This window comes from Mercenaria mercenaria, chromosome 10, assembly GCF_021730395.1.
Source record: "Mercenaria mercenaria strain notata chromosome 10, MADL_Memer_1, whole genome shotgun sequence".
In the NCBI taxonomy this organism is placed as follows: Eukaryota; Metazoa; Mollusca; class Bivalvia; order Venerida; family Veneridae; genus Mercenaria; species Mercenaria mercenaria.
This window is the reverse complement of record NC_069370.1, coordinates 68,385,043-68,406,981: the sequence shown is the minus strand read 5'-3', so window position 1 is coordinate 68,406,981 and position 21,939 is coordinate 68,385,043. Positions and strand designations below refer to the sequence as shown.

The 21,939-nt window shown below is 34.3% G+C and overlaps 1 long non-coding RNA gene across 2 annotated transcripts; it reads left to right on the top strand.

The window, feature by feature from the left end:
- The first annotated feature begins 1,830 nt into the window (after positions 1 to 1,830).
- Positions 1,831 to 21,646, top strand: LOC123561355 (uncharacterized). Of its 2 annotated transcripts, none has more exons than XR_006688393.2 (3): positions 1,831 to 1,928; positions 6,072 to 6,171; positions 15,619 to 21,646. It is a non-coding gene; the product is annotated as an uncharacterized LOC123561355 (long non-coding RNA). The 2 variants fall into 2 exon arrangements; XR_006688392.2 differs by having other exon boundaries at positions 1,831 to 1,933.
- The last annotated feature ends 293 nt before the right edge of the window (positions 21,647 to 21,939 follow it).

Here is a 21,939-nt window from a genome sequence, read left to right as displayed (position 1 = left end):
AATTCAAAATAGTACAGGAAACTTACTGGGAATGAGGTAAGTGTATACCTGGGAATAAAGTAACGCCTGTACGTTCTGATTGGTCTGTCAGTAAACAAACCCAGGAAGTGATTATTTTTTCAAAATTGATATTTTTTTTCACTGCATTTACAGTATTTTATTATACATTTTGACAAAATTTGCTACATTTTATGTGTATTTAAAAAAAAGTTTTATGAAACGAATTTCTCCCGCCACGTCAATGATGTAAACAGGGGGTCATCTCATTCACACGAAAATTACTTAAATAAAGTATCACTATTCATATGTTTTTCGTGCGATATTTTGGTAGAACTAAGATAGTTCTTGAAAAACTTGTATAAATTAGATATACATGTTTCGCATTACCGTGTTACTGTCACTGACAACATGGAAGTTTCAAAAACATACCCATGTTTACGTCTTTGGATGTGTTGTACGCTGAACATCATATAAAGATATCACGTGCATAACAGTTCAAATGACATAATCATGTTTACATCTCAGTCTTACCCATGTCTTTGTCATTGACAACATGGAAGTTTCAAAAACATACCCATGTTTACATCTTTGAATCTGTCACGTGAAGATTTCACATGTACACCACTTCAAATGACATAACCATGTTTACATCTTAGTCTTACCCATGCTACTATCATAATTTCAAAGACTGGCTTGAATGATGTCAAACAAACACACATACAAACATGTTTTTGGAAAATGTCATTACTGAAACTTTATTCGCCTTCTTATTGTCTTTTTAGTTTAAACTGCTGGCATTACTTTTAAGTTTAGGTTTAAATCTTACAAATTAGTAAGGTGCATTTTTATGTTTTAATGTTTTTAAAACCTCTGGAATCCTCGGCTTTTTAATATTGATTTATAATTCTTGTCTAGATTTTTGTTGCTTTGAGTTGATGGCTCTTGCTTTATGTTACTATCTGTGAAATGGATGTATGCCCCAGCTAAAAGAGAGCTAAGGATGTCTGTAAGTTATTATAGGAAATTCCCTTTATGTTTCAGATTTAATGGCAGTGTGTAATGTTTTTTTTTGTCTCAACTCACATTTCTAAATGCATGCAAAAATTATGTGCATTTGTGTCTGAAGATTTTATTGAATAGTTATAAGAGATATAAAAATAGTCTTTTTAAAATATTTTTAAATGTCTCCCATTTTAGTTTGGAATGCCGTACATGCCATAATGTTACAATGTAGGAATAAGGTCAGTAATTCGGTCGAAAATGTGCTTCCTGGTGTAGTCGAAAGAAGTCCATAATAATATGAATCTAATTTTCACTTTTTGCGCAATTGTGTATTGAGGCTTTAAATCAAACCGTTCTCAGTACTAAACAATTCTGCTGAAGAAGTTTTCATGTTCATACACCACATGCAAGTTTTGCCAGATTCGAAACCGAAGTAGGGGTTTTGTTGCGCGGCGGAGTAATATCGCCACTTTAGGTAGCAGACCACAATGACGGCATTTCACTAGGAATACATACCCTATTTCTTTTCATTTTTCGTTAATTTGTGATGACTTTCATAAATGGTGTAGAAAAAGTGATTTCCTAAAGATAAGTAAAGACGATTGAAGTTGCGTTTTTTATGAACAAAAAGGATTTGATATGACTTTAACAATATTGTATCTATGGAAACAATTGGTGTCTTACCTTAGGTCAAGGTCTAAACTTGAGTGAAATTCACGTTTACGGTAATGTTTGTATTTTATTCGCAATCAATAGATGTTGAGATAACAACCATCATATACAATTTAAATTTTATGATCACAAAACACTCGATTTCCATTTAAAAATGTTTGTGTTATAACTTTCGATGCGCCTTAGGGTATTGCGCTGTTGCGTAAGCGCTGTCATTCGGATTGCAACAAGGGCATACAGATACATCATAATTAGTAAGGTAATTTTTACACCATATTTTAACAGTTAAATCCGTGTTGTCTTTCATGTTGTAAAAATATGTCTTCTCGGCTATTGAAGTCAAATTCACAGATCAAATGTTTGAAAACTGCATGCTAAAATCATATTTGCAGCTTGAACCAGGTCTAGGAAAGTGGAATTTACTGGTACTGATGATAAATCCGGACAGATGATAAAGTCAAACACCTTGGAAATATTTGATTGCAATCGGTTATTTATAAAATTGAACACACCATCTAATAGTTTCCACTTACAACACCAACTGGTGTAAACAAAAACAAAATTGGTAAATATTCTGTATAAATAAATGACATATAAATTTGTATAAAAAAAAAAAAATTATCCAAAATTACTGGGGAAGAGGGTGTTTTTTGCGCATGCTCACTGTCGAAACATGAAGGCCTGACATTTGTTAACTTTTCATTACTTGATCAGGAATGACTGTTGCAGCTTTTTGGGGAAAGTTTCAATATAATAATACCAAGAAAATTTTGTAAATGAGAAAGGGTTCAAATTTATCATCAGTCAACGTTCATAAAGTCCCCTTTTTACATACCCCTTTCAGGCCCTCACTAAGTGTAGTTTGCTTACTAAATATAAATTTGAATTATGTAAAGTTTTCAGCAAAGGTTAAGCTTTATTTTGATACTGACCATTGATTTCAATTTTCAGAAATAAAAAAGTGACAGGTAAAAAACCTCATTTTCAGTTCGGGTTAATCATCAGTACCAGTACAGATTATAAATCTAATTTACAGATAATCTATAAAATTACAGATTTTTCAATCTGTAAATTTACAGATTGTTTGTATGAAAACTGATGAAATTACATCTATCCTCAAAGACGCAGCTTGGAATTAATTGGTTTATTTACAGCATGCATAAATTAAGGTCATTTGTGGGTTTCAGCAATTTTTGTTGACTGTTTTTGGCATTTTAAGAAAAATCAGAGTCAACAGAAATGACTGAAAGTTACAATTGACCTTTATTTATACATACCATAAGTAAATCAATTAATTTCAAGCTGCGATTTTGTGTCTAAATATAATTTTAGCAGTTCTCAAACACTTGATCTGTAAATTTACTCTTGATCAGATAATTAATATTCGGTGACATGCAAATATATGTAAAAACTGAAATGTTTGTGTAAAAGTATATTGTATTATTTTCTAATGTGTTAACTTATTTGTTTTAACAGATAAATATATGAGAAAGGTATAAATTAAGGTGTTTGCCAATTGGCTTCATTTGGGTACTGGTTGGGAACCAGTTTCTGGACAGGACTGGTTTCCGGACACATGTTATATCCGCTTTATTTCGTTGTTATTCATGTAATTGTTTCATGTAGATCATTTAGATGTTTGTTCTTCATGTCCACAACAAACAATTATGTTACAAGGCTGTATAGTGTTAGGTTTTATGATGATAACTCACCTGTGTTTACAAAACAACTTTCTGTCTTAACGGGGCATGAATATAGCATTGCGCATACGCAGTAGTTCACACTTGCCGAGGTATCAAGTGGGGAAAAAATAATTAAACTACTTAACGATTGTCTGCTGATAACATATGCTACTTTTAATTTCTTTTAATTTCTTGGTAACAGTTACATAAAATGCAGGGTTGTCGAATTTTGCACTAATTTTATTCTATATCTATTGGAATTATCAAGAATTCGTGTTAGACGAAATTCGAGTTTTTTATAGTCAGCCTAGTTTTCCTTTAGTAGCTGCTACTGAACGTCTGGTTATGTTTCATGTGCATTTTTGAAGAGATGAATGATAATGAAATGTGTAAGAAATAGTTTAATTACTTATTTCAATATTAAATTAACAGCAAAAAACCATCAAAATATTTGTCCGGGCACTGGTTAACCTCATGGGGAAAAAAGCTTCTTTTAGTGACCTCATTTGAGGCCCCATGGAATCCATATTTTATGTCACAAGGCGATGCTGATTACAAGATCGGTTGCGAAAGGAGCTGAAGTTCGTGTTGTATGGGCTTCATTTATGTCAAATATTTTTTTAGGGAATAATGGAGCCGAAATATGAAAATGTGTCCGGAAAATGGTTCCGAACCAGTACTTTTAAAAACATGCTCAAACAATTTTTGGAAACTAAATCTGAATATTTCAGTAGTTTACATTTATAGGTTTATGGTCAACATACTGTATAAACATGGTAAATGTGTAAAACAGTTGATACAGAATACTTTTTAAATGAAATATTAAAACCAAAAAAAATTATGTCCATCCGAGTGTATAGTGTTAAAACAATGTTCTGCTATAAGTTATTTAGATTCTAAGTTTATGCACTTATAAATTGTTTAAAACATCTTTTAACCGTAAATATTATATGGATAAAATACCACTTAAGCTACTAATACCATAAATTTACAAAGTTAAGACTACCATCGCACCAACTACGTATTGAAACTGGTCGTTATGGTAATGATAGAATTGAACATAATCAACGATATTGTATGATATGCAACTCTGGTGATCTTGAAGACGAGTATCATTTTATTTGTATATGTTTGAATCCATTGAATCTTGTATCTAATATGAATTTTATTGTAAAATTAAGATCAAATATGACAGAACTATTTCTTCGCGCATGCATGGCGCCAATTGTTAGGTTGTCACTCTCCTTTGTTTATGGTAATATAACTTGTGGAAGAGTTCAGTTTGGGCACAAAAGATGGCGAATTATTCTGCTAAGTGAATTACCAACTTAATATATCCATGATACCTACAGGTAAATTAATCAAGACAGTTGATCAATGTGACATTTCATTTTAAACATGCTATTAAGTAAAACATCTGATCAAATTTGAAGGCGCTATTTCTAGATGTATACATGGCACTAAATATCACGTTGACGTGACGTCAACATTATATCGTTGTGATAATTAAAACATTCTTAGTCATATTGGAATATAAATTGATTAAACCTTTTATGAGTCTTAATCATGACATGAACTTGCACTCCTCCTATTTTTCGTCTGGCTCGACCCCCTATTTTCAGAGTTATGACCCCTGAAATAGTCAAAAATGCTCATTTTCACCTTGTGACGCGCCTAACTAAAAAAGTATTTCATATAAATTGATCAAACCCTGCAGGAGTCTTTAGCATGATATGAACTTGTGCACCTCCTATTTTTTTACTGCCTCCGCCCCCTATTTCCAGAGTTATTGCCCCTGAATAGTCCAAAATGCACATTTTCAATTTGTGACACACCTAGCTCAAAAAGTATATGATATAAATGGATGAAAACTTGCATGAGTCTTTATCATGATATAAACTTGTGCACATCTTTTTGGCTGGCTCCACCCCCTATTTTTAAAGTTACGGCCCCTGAAATAGTCAAAAGTGCACATTTTCAGCTAGTAATGTGTCTAGCTCAAGAAGTATTTAATGTAAATTCATGAAACTTTCCTTGAGTCTTTATCATGATTTGGCCTTATACACTTGGCATTCTCCTTGGAAATCTTAGTGCTTATTACAGAGTTATGGCCCATGAAATAGCCAAAATAGTGGATATTTTGATTTTGATGCTCATCTCTCAAAAAGTATATGGCCTAGAATAATTAATCCTTCTTATAAAATGTTTGTTGAGGCTATTCTTCCTTAAGCAGAGCTGCTTAAGACTGCAAACATTTGAATTATTGCCCCTTATTTGTGACAAATCTACCAGTGGGCGCACAGTCCTGTGTCCTAAAGACACATTCTAGTTTTGCCAGATAACTAGAGAATGCTTTTGTCTAAGATCACATTTGATACAGGGTTTACTTGATTGGTCAGTGACCCATAATTATTGATTTTAGGTCAGTACGTCAAACATCCAGTTCAAAGCGATCAAATAATTTCTGTTCCTTGTGCAGTAATAAATGCATCAAGGGGGGCATTTCGTATTCGACAAGCTCTTGTTTTGAGCTGATTTTATGTTAGTTGTGCCTCTAAATGTGTTTAATGAAGAAGATAATATATTGTGTCAGTTGCACTTTCATTAACGTTTGATCAGTGATAATCCAGATTTACATCATGCAAAATACTAACAATCATAGTTTTGATTTGAAATACATCAGTTAGTGTAATATATTTACTGGATCTCTTTTAGATGTCGAGACCAGACATAGGGGAGTACCGTCCACACCAGTATGAGACAGCAGGAGAAAGAAGTGCCAGACTTGCGAAAGAAAACCCAATGATGACAATAGGTAAATAAGAAAATCAACATTTTTTAAAAGTCATTATCTGGCTTCAAATTCGCTACGCTGAACATTTTAGTCATGATGTAGAAGCCTGATATATTTGAATGGGGAGAAGATATATGTACATGTATGTAGTGTGATGCTTTACTCTTGATAAATTGTAAGTGTTTGATATTAACAATTTTGGAAGAACAACTTTTCACTGATGAAATGATACTGGAATGTCAGTATTATGGAGTGTACCACCATATTATGCTTTGTGGGTCTTGCATTTAAGTTCAGTTTGGAGTTACAGACCATTCATATTTAACCTTTAGCCTGCTGCCGGCAAAGGATTCTGCCATTTGTGCAGTCTGATCATGATCTGCACTATTTGCTATTCAATCAGTAAATTTTCAGTGAACACCCCTTTAAGTAGTAAGTTGTACTGCCCAACTTGAATGATAGACTTGTCCATTTTAGAAATTTAGCAGGGTAAAGTTTAATGAAGTGAATCTTGTCTCGACTTTTTATCTGAACTGTCTGAACTATTAATATTTAAAAGTCCTCATATACTACTCGTCGGAGTTAAACTAAACTTAGTAGGTGAAGTAGTTGACCTGTTATCCATTTTGGCCATTAAAGGGTCGCTTTTACATAAGGTTGGTAGGGACTACTATAAAAGTGATTGGGCTTGAATTAAATAGACCTCAGATTTCAACAATAGTGTACATTTCATTGCCTCTCATGAACTGACTCATTCAGGCCAAGTTTGCTATTGTTTCTAAGCCCCTGGTGCAGAAGACTTAGAACGCTTCCTTGTGGACTCAGCTCTTCTGGTTTGCATCCGATTCAAATGAAACTGCGTCATCAACATCATGTGATTGTCATATATTTTTGGGACTTAATTCCCCGTCTACTGTCTGAATATGTTTTTAGCTCACCTGTCACATAGTGACATGGTGAGCTTTTGTGATCACCCTTGTGGGTCGTCCGTCCGTCAACAATTTCGTGTCTGCACGATAGTGGTTTCGTTTATGATTTTATTTTAACCAAACTTGCACACAACTTGTATCACCATAAGATCTCGGTTCCTTTCTTGAACTGGCCAGATCCCATTATGGGTTCCAGAGTTATGGCCCCTGAAAGGGCCAAAATTAGCTATTTTGACCTTGTCTGCACAATAGCAGCTTTATTTATGATTTGATTTTTAGCTCACCTGTCACAAAGTGACAAGGTGAGCTTTTGTGATCGCGTGGCGTCCGTCGTCCGTCGTCCGTCCGTCAGTCCGTAAACTTTTGCTTGTGACCACTCTAGAGGTCACATTTTTCATGGGATCTTTATGAAAGTTGGTCAGAATGTTCATCTTGATGATATCTAGGTCAAGTTCGAAACTGGGTCACGTGCGGTCAAAAACTAGGTCAGTAGATCTAAAAATAGAAAAACCTTGTGACCTCTCTAGAGGCCATATTTTTCATGAGATCTTCATGAAAATTGGTCAGAATGTTCACCTTGATGATATCTAGGTCAAGTTCGAAACTGGGTCACGTGGGGTCAAAAACTAGGTCAGTAGGTCTAAAAATAGAAAAACCTTGTGACCTCTCTAGAGGCCATATTTCTCAATGGATCTTCATGAAAATTGGTCAGAATGTTCATCTTGATGATATCTAGGTCAAGTTCGAAACTGGGTCACGTGGGGTCAAAAACTAGGTCAGTAGATCTAAAAATAGAAAAACCTTGTGACCTCTCTAGAGGCTATTTTTTTCAAGAGAACTTCATGAATATTGGTCAGAATGTTCACCTTGATGATATCTAGGTCAAGTTCGAAACTGGGTCACGTGGGGTCAAAAACTAGGTCAGTAGGTCTAAAAATAGAAAAACCTTGTGACCTCTCTAGAGGCCATATTTCTCAATGGATCTTCATGAAAATTAGTCAGATTGTTCATCTTGATGATATCTAGATCAAGTTCGAAACTGGGTCACGTGGGGTCAAAAACTAGGTCAGTAGATCTAAAAATAGAAAAACATTGTGACCTCTCTAGAGGCCATATTTTTCAAGAGATCTTCATGAATATTGGTCAGAATGTTAACCTAGATGATATCTAGGTCAAGTTCGAAACTGGGTCACGTGGGGTCAAAAACTAGGTCAGTAGGTCTAAAAATAGAAAAACCTTGTGACCTCTCTAGAGGCCATATTTCTCAATGGATCTTCATAGAAATTGGTCAGAATGTTCACCTTGATGATCTCTAGCTCAAGTTTGAAACTGGGTCAGGTGCCTTAAAAAACTAGGTCAGTAGGTCTGAAAATAGAAAAAAATTTGTGACCTCTCTAGAGGCCATATTTTTCGCGGGATCTTTATGAAAATTGGTCAGAATGTTCACCTTGATGATATCTAGGTCAGGTTCGAAACTGGGTCATGTGCGGTCAATAACTAGGTCAGTAGATCTAAAAATAGAAAAACCTTGTGACCTCTTTAGAGGCCATATTTTTCAAGAGATCTTCATGGAAATAGGTCAGAATGTTCACCTTGATGATATCTAGATCAAATTCGAAACTGGGTCACGTGCGGTCAAAAACTAGGTCAGTAGGTCTAAAAATAGAAAAACCTTGTGACCTTTCTAGAGGCCATATTTCTCAATGGATCTTCATGAAAATTAATGAGAATGTTCAGCTTGATGATATCTAGGTCAAGTTCGTAACTGGGTCATGTGCGGTCAAAAACTAGGTCAGTAGGTTGAAAAATAGAAAAACCTTGTGACCTCTCTAGAGGCCATATTTTTCACGAGATCTTCATGAAAATCGGTGAGATTGTTCACCTTGATGATATCTAGGTCAGGTTTAAAAGTGGGTCACGTACCTTCAAAAACTAGGTCATTAGGTCAAATAATAGAAAAACCTTGTGACCTCTCTAGAGGTCATATTTTTCAATGGAGTTCATGAAAATTGGTCAGAATTTTTTATCTTGATGATATCTAGGTCACATATGCTCAAAACCTAGGTCACTATGACAAATAATAGAAATAACGACTTCATACTCAGTTCAACACTGGGTCATGTGGGGATAGGTGAGCGATTCAGGACCATCATGGTCCTCTTGTTACCAAACTGGCACACAACTTGTATCACCATAAGATCTTGCTTCCTTTCTTGAACTGGCCAGATTCCATTATGGGTTCCAGAGTTATGGCCCCTGAAAGGGCCATAATTGGTTATTTTGACCGTGTCTGCACATTAGCAGCTTTATGATTTGATTTTTACCAAACTGGCACACAACTTGTATCACCATAAGATCTCGATTCCTTTCTTGAACTGGCCAGATTCCATTATGGGTTCCAGAGTTATGGCCCCTGAAAGGGCCAAAATTAGCTATTTTGACCTTGTCTGCACAATAGCAGCTTCATTTATGATTCGATTTTAACCAAACTTGCACACAACTTGTATCACCACAAGATCTTGGTTCCTTTCTTGAACTGGCCAGATTTCTTCATGGGTTCCAGAGTTATGGCCCCTTAAAGGTCCAAAATTGGCTATTTTGGCTTTTGCAGGGTTTCCTCTGGGTCAATTTCACTTTGCGCCAACAAATTCGCCAATCAGGAAAAGTTTGCGCCAGTGGCTCTCAAGTTGGAGCCAATAGTCTGTCATGGGCGACATACCATTTTCTTTTTCAATCTCTTTTTCATTTGATTCTTTACAGTAACCATGCAATTTGCTCTTGACCCAGTCTATCTTAATATCACATTGAATCAAAAATAGTTTTTAATCTTCTCAACCATTTTCAAGAACATTTTCTAAACAAAAGTAATTGCTCAATCTATAAAATTATCCCTTTATATAGTTTGCAATTTTAATTATCTCCCTTTAAGGGATATTTTCACTAAATAGATGTTTTCAAAACATGAATATTTATCCTAATATCACATTGAATAAAAAATAGTTTTTTTTAATCTTCTCAACCATTTTCAAGAACATTTTCTAAACAAAAGTAATTGCTCAATCTATAAAATTATCTCTTTATATAGTTTGCTATTTTCAATTATCTCCCTTTAATGGTCATTTTCACTAAATAGATGTTTTTAAAACATGAATATTTATATCTTTATTCTTTTAACTTTTTATTTCAAAATTTATTTAGGTCTTTTATCAAAAACAGTGTTGTTAGCTCATCTGATTTTTTGAAAAAAAATGATGAGTTATTGTCATCACTTGAGCGGTTGTCGGCGTCGGCGTCGGCGTCTGCGTCGGCGTTGCCTGGTTAAGTTTTATGTTTAGGTCAGCTTTTCTCCTAAACTATCAAAGCTATTGCTTTGAAACTTGGAATACTTGTTCACCATCATAAGCTGACCCTGTATAGCAAGAAACATAACTCCATCTTGCTTTTTGCAAGATTTATGGCCCCTTTTGTACTTAGAAAATATCAGATTTCTTGGTTAAGTTTTATGTTTAGGTCAACTTTTCTCCTAAACTATCAAAGCTATTGCTTTGAAACTTGGAATACTTGTTCACCATCATAAGCAGACCCTGTACATCAAGAAACATAACTCCATCTTGCTTTTTGCAAGATTTATTGCCCCTTTTGGACTTAGAAAATCAGTTTTCTTGGTTAAGTTTTTATGTTTAGGTCAGCTTTTCTCCTAAACTATCAAAGCTATTGCTTTAAAACTTGCAACACTTGTTCACCATCATAAGTTGACCCTGTTTAGCAAGAAACATAACTCCGTCCTGCTTTTTGCAAGATTTATGGCCCCTTTTGGACTTAGAAAATATCAGATTTCTTGGTTAAGTTTTATGTTTAGGTCAACTTTTCTCTTAAACTATCAAAGCTATTGCTTTGAAACTTGCAACACTTGTTCACCATCATAAGCTGACCCTGTACAGCAAGCAACATAACTCCATCCTGCTTTTTGCAATAATTATTGCCCCTTTTGGACTTAGAAAATCATTTTCTTGGTTGAGTATTATGTTTAAGTCAACTTTTCTCATAAACTATCAAAGCTATTGCTTTAAAACTTGCAACAGTTTTTCACCATCATAAGTGGACACTGTACATCAAGAAACATAACTCTATCCTGCTTTTTGCAAGAATGATGGCCCTTTTTAGACTTAGAAAATGATGGGTAGGACAATATTTCTATTACACAAAAAAAATCAGATGAGCGTCAGCACCCGCAAGGCGGTGCTCTTGTTTTATATTATTTTATAACTTTTGAAAAGCTTTTTAAAATGCTTAAGTTTCATTATATATATAACTAAATTTCTATTTCCTTTCATACATACTATTGTATAGCGAAAATACCACCTACAGGTATTATTAGCACTTTGTTTCGAAGCTTGGGGTCGAGCTTTTTAAAATGATCCCCGTGTACCAATGCTTTACGTTGGGCACGTAAAAGAACCAAAAGAACTGCTTTAGTTCATTTGTATCTCAAAAATTCTTCGATTGAAATTATACGACCGCGACTGAAATTTACGAACGCGTAGATTTATTTAACAACGCTTGTGCAAAATTTATCTATTAACGATCGGAGAATATGTGTATCTTTTCATCGCGCTTTGACGTGTCATTATTTCCGGCATTTTCTCGGCCTCAGTTTCTTCGGCGAATCGGATTGTCATTAAAATAACCTGTAAATTCATCTCGCGTTTTTTGCATCATAAAAAAGGTGGTGCATTAGACGAAGCACGCAGCTAATATTTCGTTTCATTTGCTTTCGTGTAAGTAGGCGGGGCTAAATTTGGCGAATCAGATTGACTGATAATCGTTCTTGCGTGGAGGAATGCTCTAGTGACTCTGCGAAGTTTTAAATTATGCCCCGAGGTGTAAATCGATATTGACACGTTGTGTATTGTCTTCGAGTAGTGTTAAATATCGGATAATCCGTTATTGCGTCATTGAGAAAGATCAGATCGACGATTATCTTGTAGGCGCCAATGAAATTCGCCAACTGAAGATTTTTAGCGCCAGAATTTACATTTTGTCGCATTTGGCGCCATTGGCGACCGACAGCGGGAACCCTGCTTTTGCAGCCATATAGATACTTCATTTATGGTTTTATTTGATACAAACTTCCAAAATAACTTCAACAACAATAATTCTTTGATTCCATGACAAATCAGATCCAAGTGTAGGTTCCAGAGTTATTTTATATCTGATTACCTCCCCTGATTGTAATCAAAATGGATTTATATCAGTAAGTTCTTATAAGACTTATTTGAAATTTCATTATTGTCATTAGTTGGACTGAGCCAATCAGGGTAGATAACTATGGACTGATTTTATGTCAAATTACCTCCCTTTATTTCAAATTAAAATGGGTATATCTCCGTAACTACTGAAGATACTGATCTGAAATTTCATTTATGTCAACAGATTTATTTGGCAGATCCTTCTTTTCTTCACTTACAATAATTTTTTTTTAATTACTTCCCTTTTACGTTACTATGAATAGCTTATTTTTTAGTAGCTTTTTTATTATTGGCCATAGGGAAAAACCGAGACCACTTTTCTGTGGTACTACATGGATGGTACCTCCAATTTGTAGGTGTATTTTGACATATCTGTACCTTGTAAGAATTTTTTTTTCTTTTTGGTTAAATTTCTTTCCTTTGTTGTTACTGTCCTTTGGACTTAGATATTTTTTCTGAGGACCTTCTTGTCCTCAAGTGCAATGATAACAGGTGAGCGATATAGGGCCATCATGGCCCTCTTGTTTTAGTTATGCCCCACTTTTAGCTCACCTGTCACATAGTGACAAGGTGAGCTTTTGTGATCACCCTTCGTCCGTCGTCAGTCCGTCCGTGCGTGCGTCAACAATTTCTTGTCTGCACGATAGTGGTTTCATTTATGATTTTATTTTAACCAAACTTGCACACAACTTGTATTACCATAAGATCTCGGTTCCTTTCTTGAACTGGCCAGATCCCATTATGGGTTCCAGAGTTATGGCCCCTGAAAGGGCCAAAAGTAGCTATTTTGACCTTGTCTGCACAATAGCAGCTTTATTTGTAACTTGATTTTTACCAAACTGGCACACAACTTGTATCACCATAAGATCTTGGCTCCTTTCTTGAACTGGCCAGATTCCACAGGGCACTAGACAACTTTTGAGGACAGGTACCCATACCCCCAGGAAGGGGAATTTTTCATCGTTTTAAGACAAAAAGGTGAATTTTTAGCCATGTGTATGTTGTGACTTTCACACTTATTAATACTACTCTTTTCTATCATTTAGCTATATTTTCTGACAAATACCAATAAATAATTATGCAAATTGTTCTTCTATATTTATTTCTTCTTAAACTTCCATTTATCAAAACTGTTGACATGATGTTTAACTCCTGGTGACTGTTACATCCAACCTTATAAGTCAATTTTTCTACTCTTTGAAGTAAAATGGCCAATGGGGTAAATGCTTCTAGACTTTTCTGTTTAAACAAAATGTCGATATTCTTACAACTTTCTGAGGTTTTTGGTGTGATTTTTCTTCAGTGGTGTTTTTGATTATGCAACATTCTTATTTGGCAAAGGTGATATCCAAAAATTCCGAATGTATCCATACCCGATTTGTTATGAGAGAATTCAATGGGCAGTCTATTAAGGGGAGAAGACTTGTGAATGTTTATATTGGTTTCATACTCAAAAAGGTTCGCCAACGAGTAAATATGTACATTTCTGGGAGTTTCCTTTCAATTTTTTGGGGTGTTTTCGAGGGGAATTTTTTTCTGAGAAAGGGGAAAAAAACATATTATTTTGAGAGGGGAATGGGGCCGATATTCGGCCCCAAAAATGGCCAAACGAGTGCCCTGTTCCAATATGGGTTCCAGAGTTATGGCCCCTGAAAGGGCCAGAATTAGTTATTTTAACCTTGTCTGACAATAGCAGCTTCATTTATGATTTGATTTTAACCAAACTTGCACACAACTTGTATCACTATAAGATCTTGGTTCCTTTCTTGAACTGGCGAAATTCCGTTATGGGTTCCAGAGTTATGGCCCCTGAAAGGGCCAGAATTAGCTATTTTGACCTTGTCTGCACAATAGCAGCTTCATTTATGATTTGAATTTAATCAGACTTGCACAAAACTTGTGTCACCATAAGATCTCGGTTCCTTTTTTAAACCGGCCAGATCCCTTAATGGGTTCCAAAGTTATGGCCCCTGAAAGGGCCAAAATTAGCTATTTTGACCTTGTCTGCACAATAGCAGCTTCATTTATGATTTGAATTTAATCAGACTTGCACAAAACTTGTGTCACCATAAGATCTCGGTTCCTATTTTAAACCGGCCAGATCCCTTAATGGGTTCCAGAGTTATGGCCCCTGAAAGGGCCAAAATTAGCTATTTTGACCTTGTCTGCACAATAGCAGCTTCATTTATGATTTGATTTTAACCAAACTTGCACACAACTTGTATTACCACAAGATCTTGGTTCCTTTCTTGAACTGGCCAGATTCCATCATGGGTTCCAGAGTTATGGCCCCTTAAAGGTCCAAAATTGGCTATTTTGGCTTTTGCAGCCATATAGATACATCATTTATGGTTTTATTTGATACAAACTTCCAAAATATCTTCAACAACAATAAATCTTGGATTCCATGACAAATCAGATCCAATCGTAGGTTCCAGAGTTATTTTATATCTGATTACCTCCCCTGATTGTTACCAAAATGGATTTATATCAGTAAGTTCTTATAAGACTTATTTGAAATTTCATTATTGTCATTAGTTGGACTGAGCCAATCAGGGTAGATAACTATGGACTGATTTATGTCAAATTACCTCCCTTTATTTCAAATTAAAATGGGTATATCTCCGTAACTAATGAAGATACTGATCTGAAATTTCATTTATGTCAACAGATTTATTTGGCAGATCCTTCTTTTGTTCACTTACAATAGTTGTTTTTTTTAATTACTTCCCTTTTAAGTTACTATAAATAGCTTATTTTTAGTAACTTTTTTATTATTGGCCGTAGGGAAAAACCGAGACTACTTTTCAGTGGTACAACATGGATGGTACCTCCAATTTTTAGGTGTATTTTGACATATCTGTACCTTGTAAGATTTTTTTTTCTTTTTGGTTAAATTTCTTCTCTTTGTTGTTCCTGTCCTTTGTGGACTTAGATATTTTTTCTGAGGACCTTCTTGTCCTCAAGTGCAGTGATAACAGGTGAGCGAAATAGGGCCATCATGGCCCTCTTGTTTATTTAACCATGATACGTAAAGCTGACATGCGCATATTATTTATATATATTTATTTGCACTTCCCAGTTTGATTATTTTACATATTTACCTTGTGTACTAAAGTCTGACAGTTCCCATCCACTTCGAATTTATTTTATTCTGTCAAGTACGTTGTTCTTGGTGTGTAGATGTTATTAATATAATAGTTTGCTGGGTTCATAGTCAAAATCAGTAAATTAATTGCAAAACGTTTAAAGCAATTTGTAATACAGATCTATATCTTTCTGATTTTCAGGTGTGGCTGGGGCGTTAGGAATTGTGTTATACAGAATTTTCAATATAAAAAACAGAAACAAAACCCAAAGATTTGCAAACTATGTAGTATATACAAGAATGTACGCACAAGGTTTGCTTGTGGCATGTTTCGGATATGGCATAGTGGTGAATGTTTTCAGTCACTATCGTAAAAAATGGTTTGGTTCACGGGAGGGAACAGCAACAGCAGAAGCAAAGAGCATAGAAGAAAAATGATGCGTGTTTTAAAATTGTTTTATTTTAGTGGTACAGTAACTCTAGATTTCAAGTAAGATGTTGATTATAGTAGTGCAGTAAGGATCTTAAAAGATCTGATAATGTATGTACACAGTCTTGCCAGAAATTGTTTCCTCTGGCCATCAGAACTTTATATTTGGCTATCAAAACTTCCATTTGGCCATCAAAACTTTCATTTGGCTATCAAAAGACGGCATGTTTTATTGAATAATCTAAAGACTTTTCAGATATTAAAATATTGTAGTGATGCACTTGGAAAAAAGGTGGACACTTTTTTTTAACATCCAATAATCAGGTCATATTTTCAATACTCAGTAAGAATGTTCATCATTCAGATATTTGTCAATGAAATGAATGAATACAATACAACATTTAATTTCATAGTTTTTGTCAAAATGGCTATTTCTTGGTGATGTACACAAAATAAATGAAAATTTTACTTGTTTGTTGGAACTTATTTACTGGTAAGTGGGTTGGCTCAGCCAAGAAATAAGAAAAATTAGTCCCCCTTTTAGTGTAAAATTATTTCATAGTATGTAATGCATACATGTGCAAATTTTTGAATCCAGAGTTTATTGAAGAACTGAGAATACACACTACTCTGAAGTCTGAACAGATTTTAAGTTCTATTTTAGTGTTTAATGCACAAATTAAGCACACAATGTCATGAATATGTAGAGTGTAGGTTCCCTTTCATATGATATGAGATCGTTTATTTTTGTAGGGGACTAATTTTGTATCAGTCCACTTCAAATTAAATCCTGACAAATAATGTGATACTTATTTTTTATCTTTTTATTTTATCTTTGAATTTTGAAACCCATCAGTTATTGTCCCTACAAATTAAAATTGTTGTATTTGTAAAAAATGTATACCCACAGAATTCATTGTAATGAAATGATCAATTAATATATGGAATAAATCTTTTGTTGACTCAGCATTCTTGTTTAGGTGCCTGGATAGGAACTTAAGTTTTACATAAAGTGGTGAAATAATATTTGGGACAAAGTTAAGTGAGAGAGATCAAAAATGGAAGCTGAGAGAGTGAGATATTCATTAATTTAGATATGTACAGTACCTGTTTTCTTTGTATCTTATAATAAGTTGTATTATGCTAAATTACATTAAACTGATTACTTTGTGTATAAATTTTTAACTTAACAAGGTCATCAGATACACAGCTGGACCTGTGTTTGGGAAAAGACAAAGAAATGGAAATATTTAATATATGTTTTCTGCTATATACCTGTTGTTTTCCTTCTTTATACAAACAATGTATATGCTGGTATCATGCCTATCAAATGGCTTCCAGTACAACGTATCAGAAAAGTAATGAGAGAATTGCTGCATGACAGTTTTCTTTAAAGCTTTGCCCACTAGCCAGTGTTAGCACACATATAAGGAAACAAGATATTATAATAAAGATCCTCATTTAGTAATTTGCTTCAACTTTTAAATAGGTATTCCTCATCATCACCCAGATCATATCTCACAAGAGCCATGACTGTTGTTACGCTGATATTTTATGAATTATCCCCTACTTTTATGTAGAATTTCAGGTTAAAACTTTTATGAACTTCCACTCAGTCTTGGTTTTAACTAAATCGATTTTTGTCACACACATCATGTGAGACAAGGTCCAGAACTCTTGCTGCTCTATTTCATGAATTGCCCACTTGTTGCTTAGAATTTTAGGTTAATTTTGATGCATTTTCACTATATGTTATATGATTTAATTCAAAGGTTAATTAGTTGTTCCAAATCATCAGCATCATTTGACGCAAGGGCCATAATTCTGGAACCAATATTTTATTAATTATCCCCCTTTTTACTAAAATTTCAGGTTAAAAATTTGATGCACTTTTGCTATATCTCTGTTATTACCAAACAGATTTTTAGCCCACCATCCAGATGGTGGGCTATTCAAATCACTCTGCGTCCGTGGTCCGTCATCCGTCCGTATGTTAACAATTTCTCGTTATCGGATCTCCTCAGAAACTACGGGAGGGATTTTGATCAAACTTTGTCAGAATGGTGTATTGGTACCCTAGTTGTGTCCCTCTGAAAATCAGACTGGTTCAACAATTTTTGAGTGTGTTATGGCCTTTTGTTAGCTCAGCTGTCACAAAGTGACAAGCTGAGCTTTTGTGATCGCATGGCGTCCGTCGTGCGTGCGTGCGTAAACTTTTGCTTGTGACCACTCTAGAGGTCACATTTTTCATGGGATTTTTATGAAAGTTGGTCAGAATGTTCATCTTGATGATATCTAGGTCAAGTTCGAAACTGGGTCACGTGCGGTCAAAAACTAGGTCAGTAGGTATTAAAATAGAAAAACCTTGTGACCTCTCTAGAGGCCATATTTCTCAATGGATCTTCATGAAAATTGGTCAGAATGTTCAACTTGATGATATCTAGGTCAAGTTCGAAATTTGGTCACGTGCAGTTAAAAAGTAGGTCAGTGGGTTTAAAAATAGAAAAACTTTGTGACCTCTCTAGAGGTCATATTTTTCATGGGATCTTTATGAAAATTAGTCAGAATGTTCACCTTGATGATATCTAGGTCAAGTTCGAAACTGGGTCACGTGCGGTCAATAACTAGGTCAGTAGGTCGAAAAATAGAAAAAACCTTGTGACCTGTTTAGAGACCATATTCTTCATGAGATCTTCATGAAAATTGATGAGAATGTTCACCTTGATGATATCTAGGTCAAGTTCAAAAGTGGGTCACGTGCCTTAAAAAACTAGGTCATTAGGTCAAATAATAGAAAAATCTTGTGACCTCTCTAGAGGTCATATTTTACAATGGATCTTCATGAAAATTGGTCAGAATTTTTTATCTTGATGATATCTAGGTCACATATGCTCAAAAACTAGGTCACTATGTCAATAATAGAAATAACGACATCATACTCAGTTCAACACTGGGTCATGTGGGGATAGGTGAGCGTTCAGGATCATCATGGTCCTCTTGTTTATTTTAATTTCTGATATAATTTTATACAGTGGCCCTCCAAGTAGTTAATTAGCTTTTTATGGCCTTGCCTGTAGAAGGGTCATAAAGTCTGCAGACACTAATGAGATAATGATTCAAGTTGTTCATTATTTTCCTATTACACCTCAGCAGTGAATGGACTACCCTAACAGATTGATGATTAATTTTAGTACTCAAATTTTTGGTTTAATTATTAGTTACAATATAAGTAATTATATGTGCATTCTTTCCTGTTTGGCACCATATAACCTAAACTGTGTTGGTGCGCCGTAAAACCCAAATAAAATAAATAAATAAATAAATTCTTTGTATCATAATAAGAAAAAAATAATAATTGCATATAACTCATTAATGGTGTCATCTCTCTTGTTTAGGGTATGGTTTTAATTATTAGTTATAATTATTAGTTACCGGTACCTACTTTAAGGATTTTGAACTAGTCTTGAAATTTGGAACATTCAAAAATGACTCAGTGATGGGTGCCAAGATCACTCTGATCTCTTGTATTCAGATGTAAAAGAGTTGTTTCACATTACCCACATCATTTGACACTAGTGTCATAACTCTGGCACCAATATTTCATGAATTATGCTCTATTCTTGTACAAAATTCGAGGGATATATACATTGTAGAAGTCCTATTATGGTTGTTCTGTTGGGTAGTTGTTTGTCCATTGAAAAAACATTAACTATTTCAAAAATTTAAGAGGGCTTATGAATTAAACCAATTAAATGACATACATATATTTCAAAATCATCTTGTTGTTTTCAAAACCACCATGATCATTAAAGTTTGTGTACAACTTTAAGAAGGATTCCGATAAAATTCCCTGCCCTTTCTTTTCTTCTCTTACTTGAATTCATCTTGTGATTGTAGAAACTTGACACATGAAATGTTTTGTGCCCTGTGACAAAGCGGATTTGCTGGACTGTAATCCAACAGAATAAATTTTTTATTTTAAAACCATGCATGCAGTTATTTTTAACATTAAATAACTAGATCTAACTAAAACATTGATGTACAAATCATCCCTAGAAAATTTAAGCTTAGGCCTCACCAAATTAGAAAGTTGTTCATCGGATTTGCCGCTCATATATTTTCAGAAACACAAAAAAAATATTTTTTTTTTTTTGGCTTGCGCTCGCCCCATTGAAAAAAATCAATCCAAACTTTTTTGCTGCGCTACTTTTTACGGACGTAAAAGTGTATAAATGCTTATACTTCCAGTCCCAGATTGTTCTCAAATGAATTTTAATCAAAATAAATACATACTACGCACACATCGTCTATAATAAATCATAATACTTATATCTAGTTACATTAAAGTTATTTCCCCTTTACTGTATGCAGTTACGCCATTTTCTTCAAATGTTTACCAAATTACATACTACAAAAAATCGATTTATTTCATTGAAACTGGACGAAGAAAAACATACTAATTTGTTTGATAACATCAATCTACATTATTTTGGTAAGGGTAAATACTTATTGATGCATGTCACTTATCTGTTTTCTGTTTTTTTCCTGTCCAAATGATCAGCATTTGCATACGAAAGTTGGTGGGGTAAGGAATTTACATTACGAGTTGTTTTCAGGACAGTTTTGATTTTCAAATTTTCCAATCATTTAGTAGACTAACGTTAATGCACGTTAATCTCCATTTCAGACTTTAATTGAGACTTTGTTTCAACAAATTTAATATGTTATGAAAGTTTAAAGTTAGAAAAAAGAGCTGTACATAAGACATCTTGCTCGACTTTTCTAAATCAGAGCTTTGCCAGTAAAAGGGACATAATAGTCAGAAGCTATTAAAGTACAGAGCTATTGGTCATTATATAAAACTTAATTAAAAATATTCTATGTTAAAAAGGGGCGTAACTCTGTCTAGATTCAGACTTAAGAGTATTGTTGCTCCTGGTGTAGACTTTGACAGTAAATAACTGTTCTAAGTTTAAAATCAGAAGCTTTAATAGATCTAGCAACACTCACATAGATATTTGATGTATCAAAAACTTTGTAAAGTCAGCTAAGAATGCTACATTTTCATAGCAGTAAATATTCGATTCGATATTTGATTACAGTGTACTGTATGACAATGTTATTACCTTTTTTCACGAGTTCGCGTTGTTGTGCGTCTGCGGGTTAGATTTTCTCAATCCCTGGGGACTTACTTTTTAATTTAAAAGGGCTATACATTCTATTTTAAGGTTTTTATTAGTCAGTCGAGAGCCAAATGAAGACAAATATATTTCTTCGCTCTTCGCTCGCTCCTGATTTTCTCAAAAACCAAAAAAAATATTTAAATTATTTTTTCGCTCGCTGCCTCAAATTTTTTAGAAAAAAATCCGATGAACAACTTATCAATTTGGTGTGGCCTTACTGCCCAAAGAATGGATTGATTTGACACTAGATACTGCAATACAGGTATGAGCTAATTATTTACTAAACTTTGTGTTGGCGTTACAAAAATTGCATGTGATATTTATATTTTGGTAGCTTGCATATCAAAAACCTGCTTACCAGTACTCTAGTTTGCACAAAATTTATGAGACGTGTTGTAAACTTCAGCTAAGCCTCAGCATTGTGGTATACATTGTAACTGTGAAGTAGCTAGCAAATATGTTTATCTGTATTCATATTTTTGTTCAAAACCTAATTTCACTTTGTCATTGTGTTGCTTGTTTTGACTCTCTTCCTTAATATATTAATTTTGTTTAGTATCTGTGATATTGTAATGATAATTTGATTTTAAGGAATAAAGTTTTCTGTTGTACGGTCATCACAGATTGTTATTAGTTTTCATGCCGTGGTCATATAAAACTAAGTCTCTAGAAGACCAGTGTGTCCTGACTGATCATATACATTTTGTAAGACCTAGAACTAGTTCAAGCTTGATTGTAAGGTAAATGTAGTCACTGCTGTTTGGAAATCTGGTACTTGGTCCTTTAGGAGACTCCGAGCCAATATCAGATTCTTCTCTGTGTAGCATATTGGATACATTCAGTCAGTATTTCCAGAATCCACTTTCTCTGGTATTACAATCAATATTTCCATAACTTAATTCCTCAGATA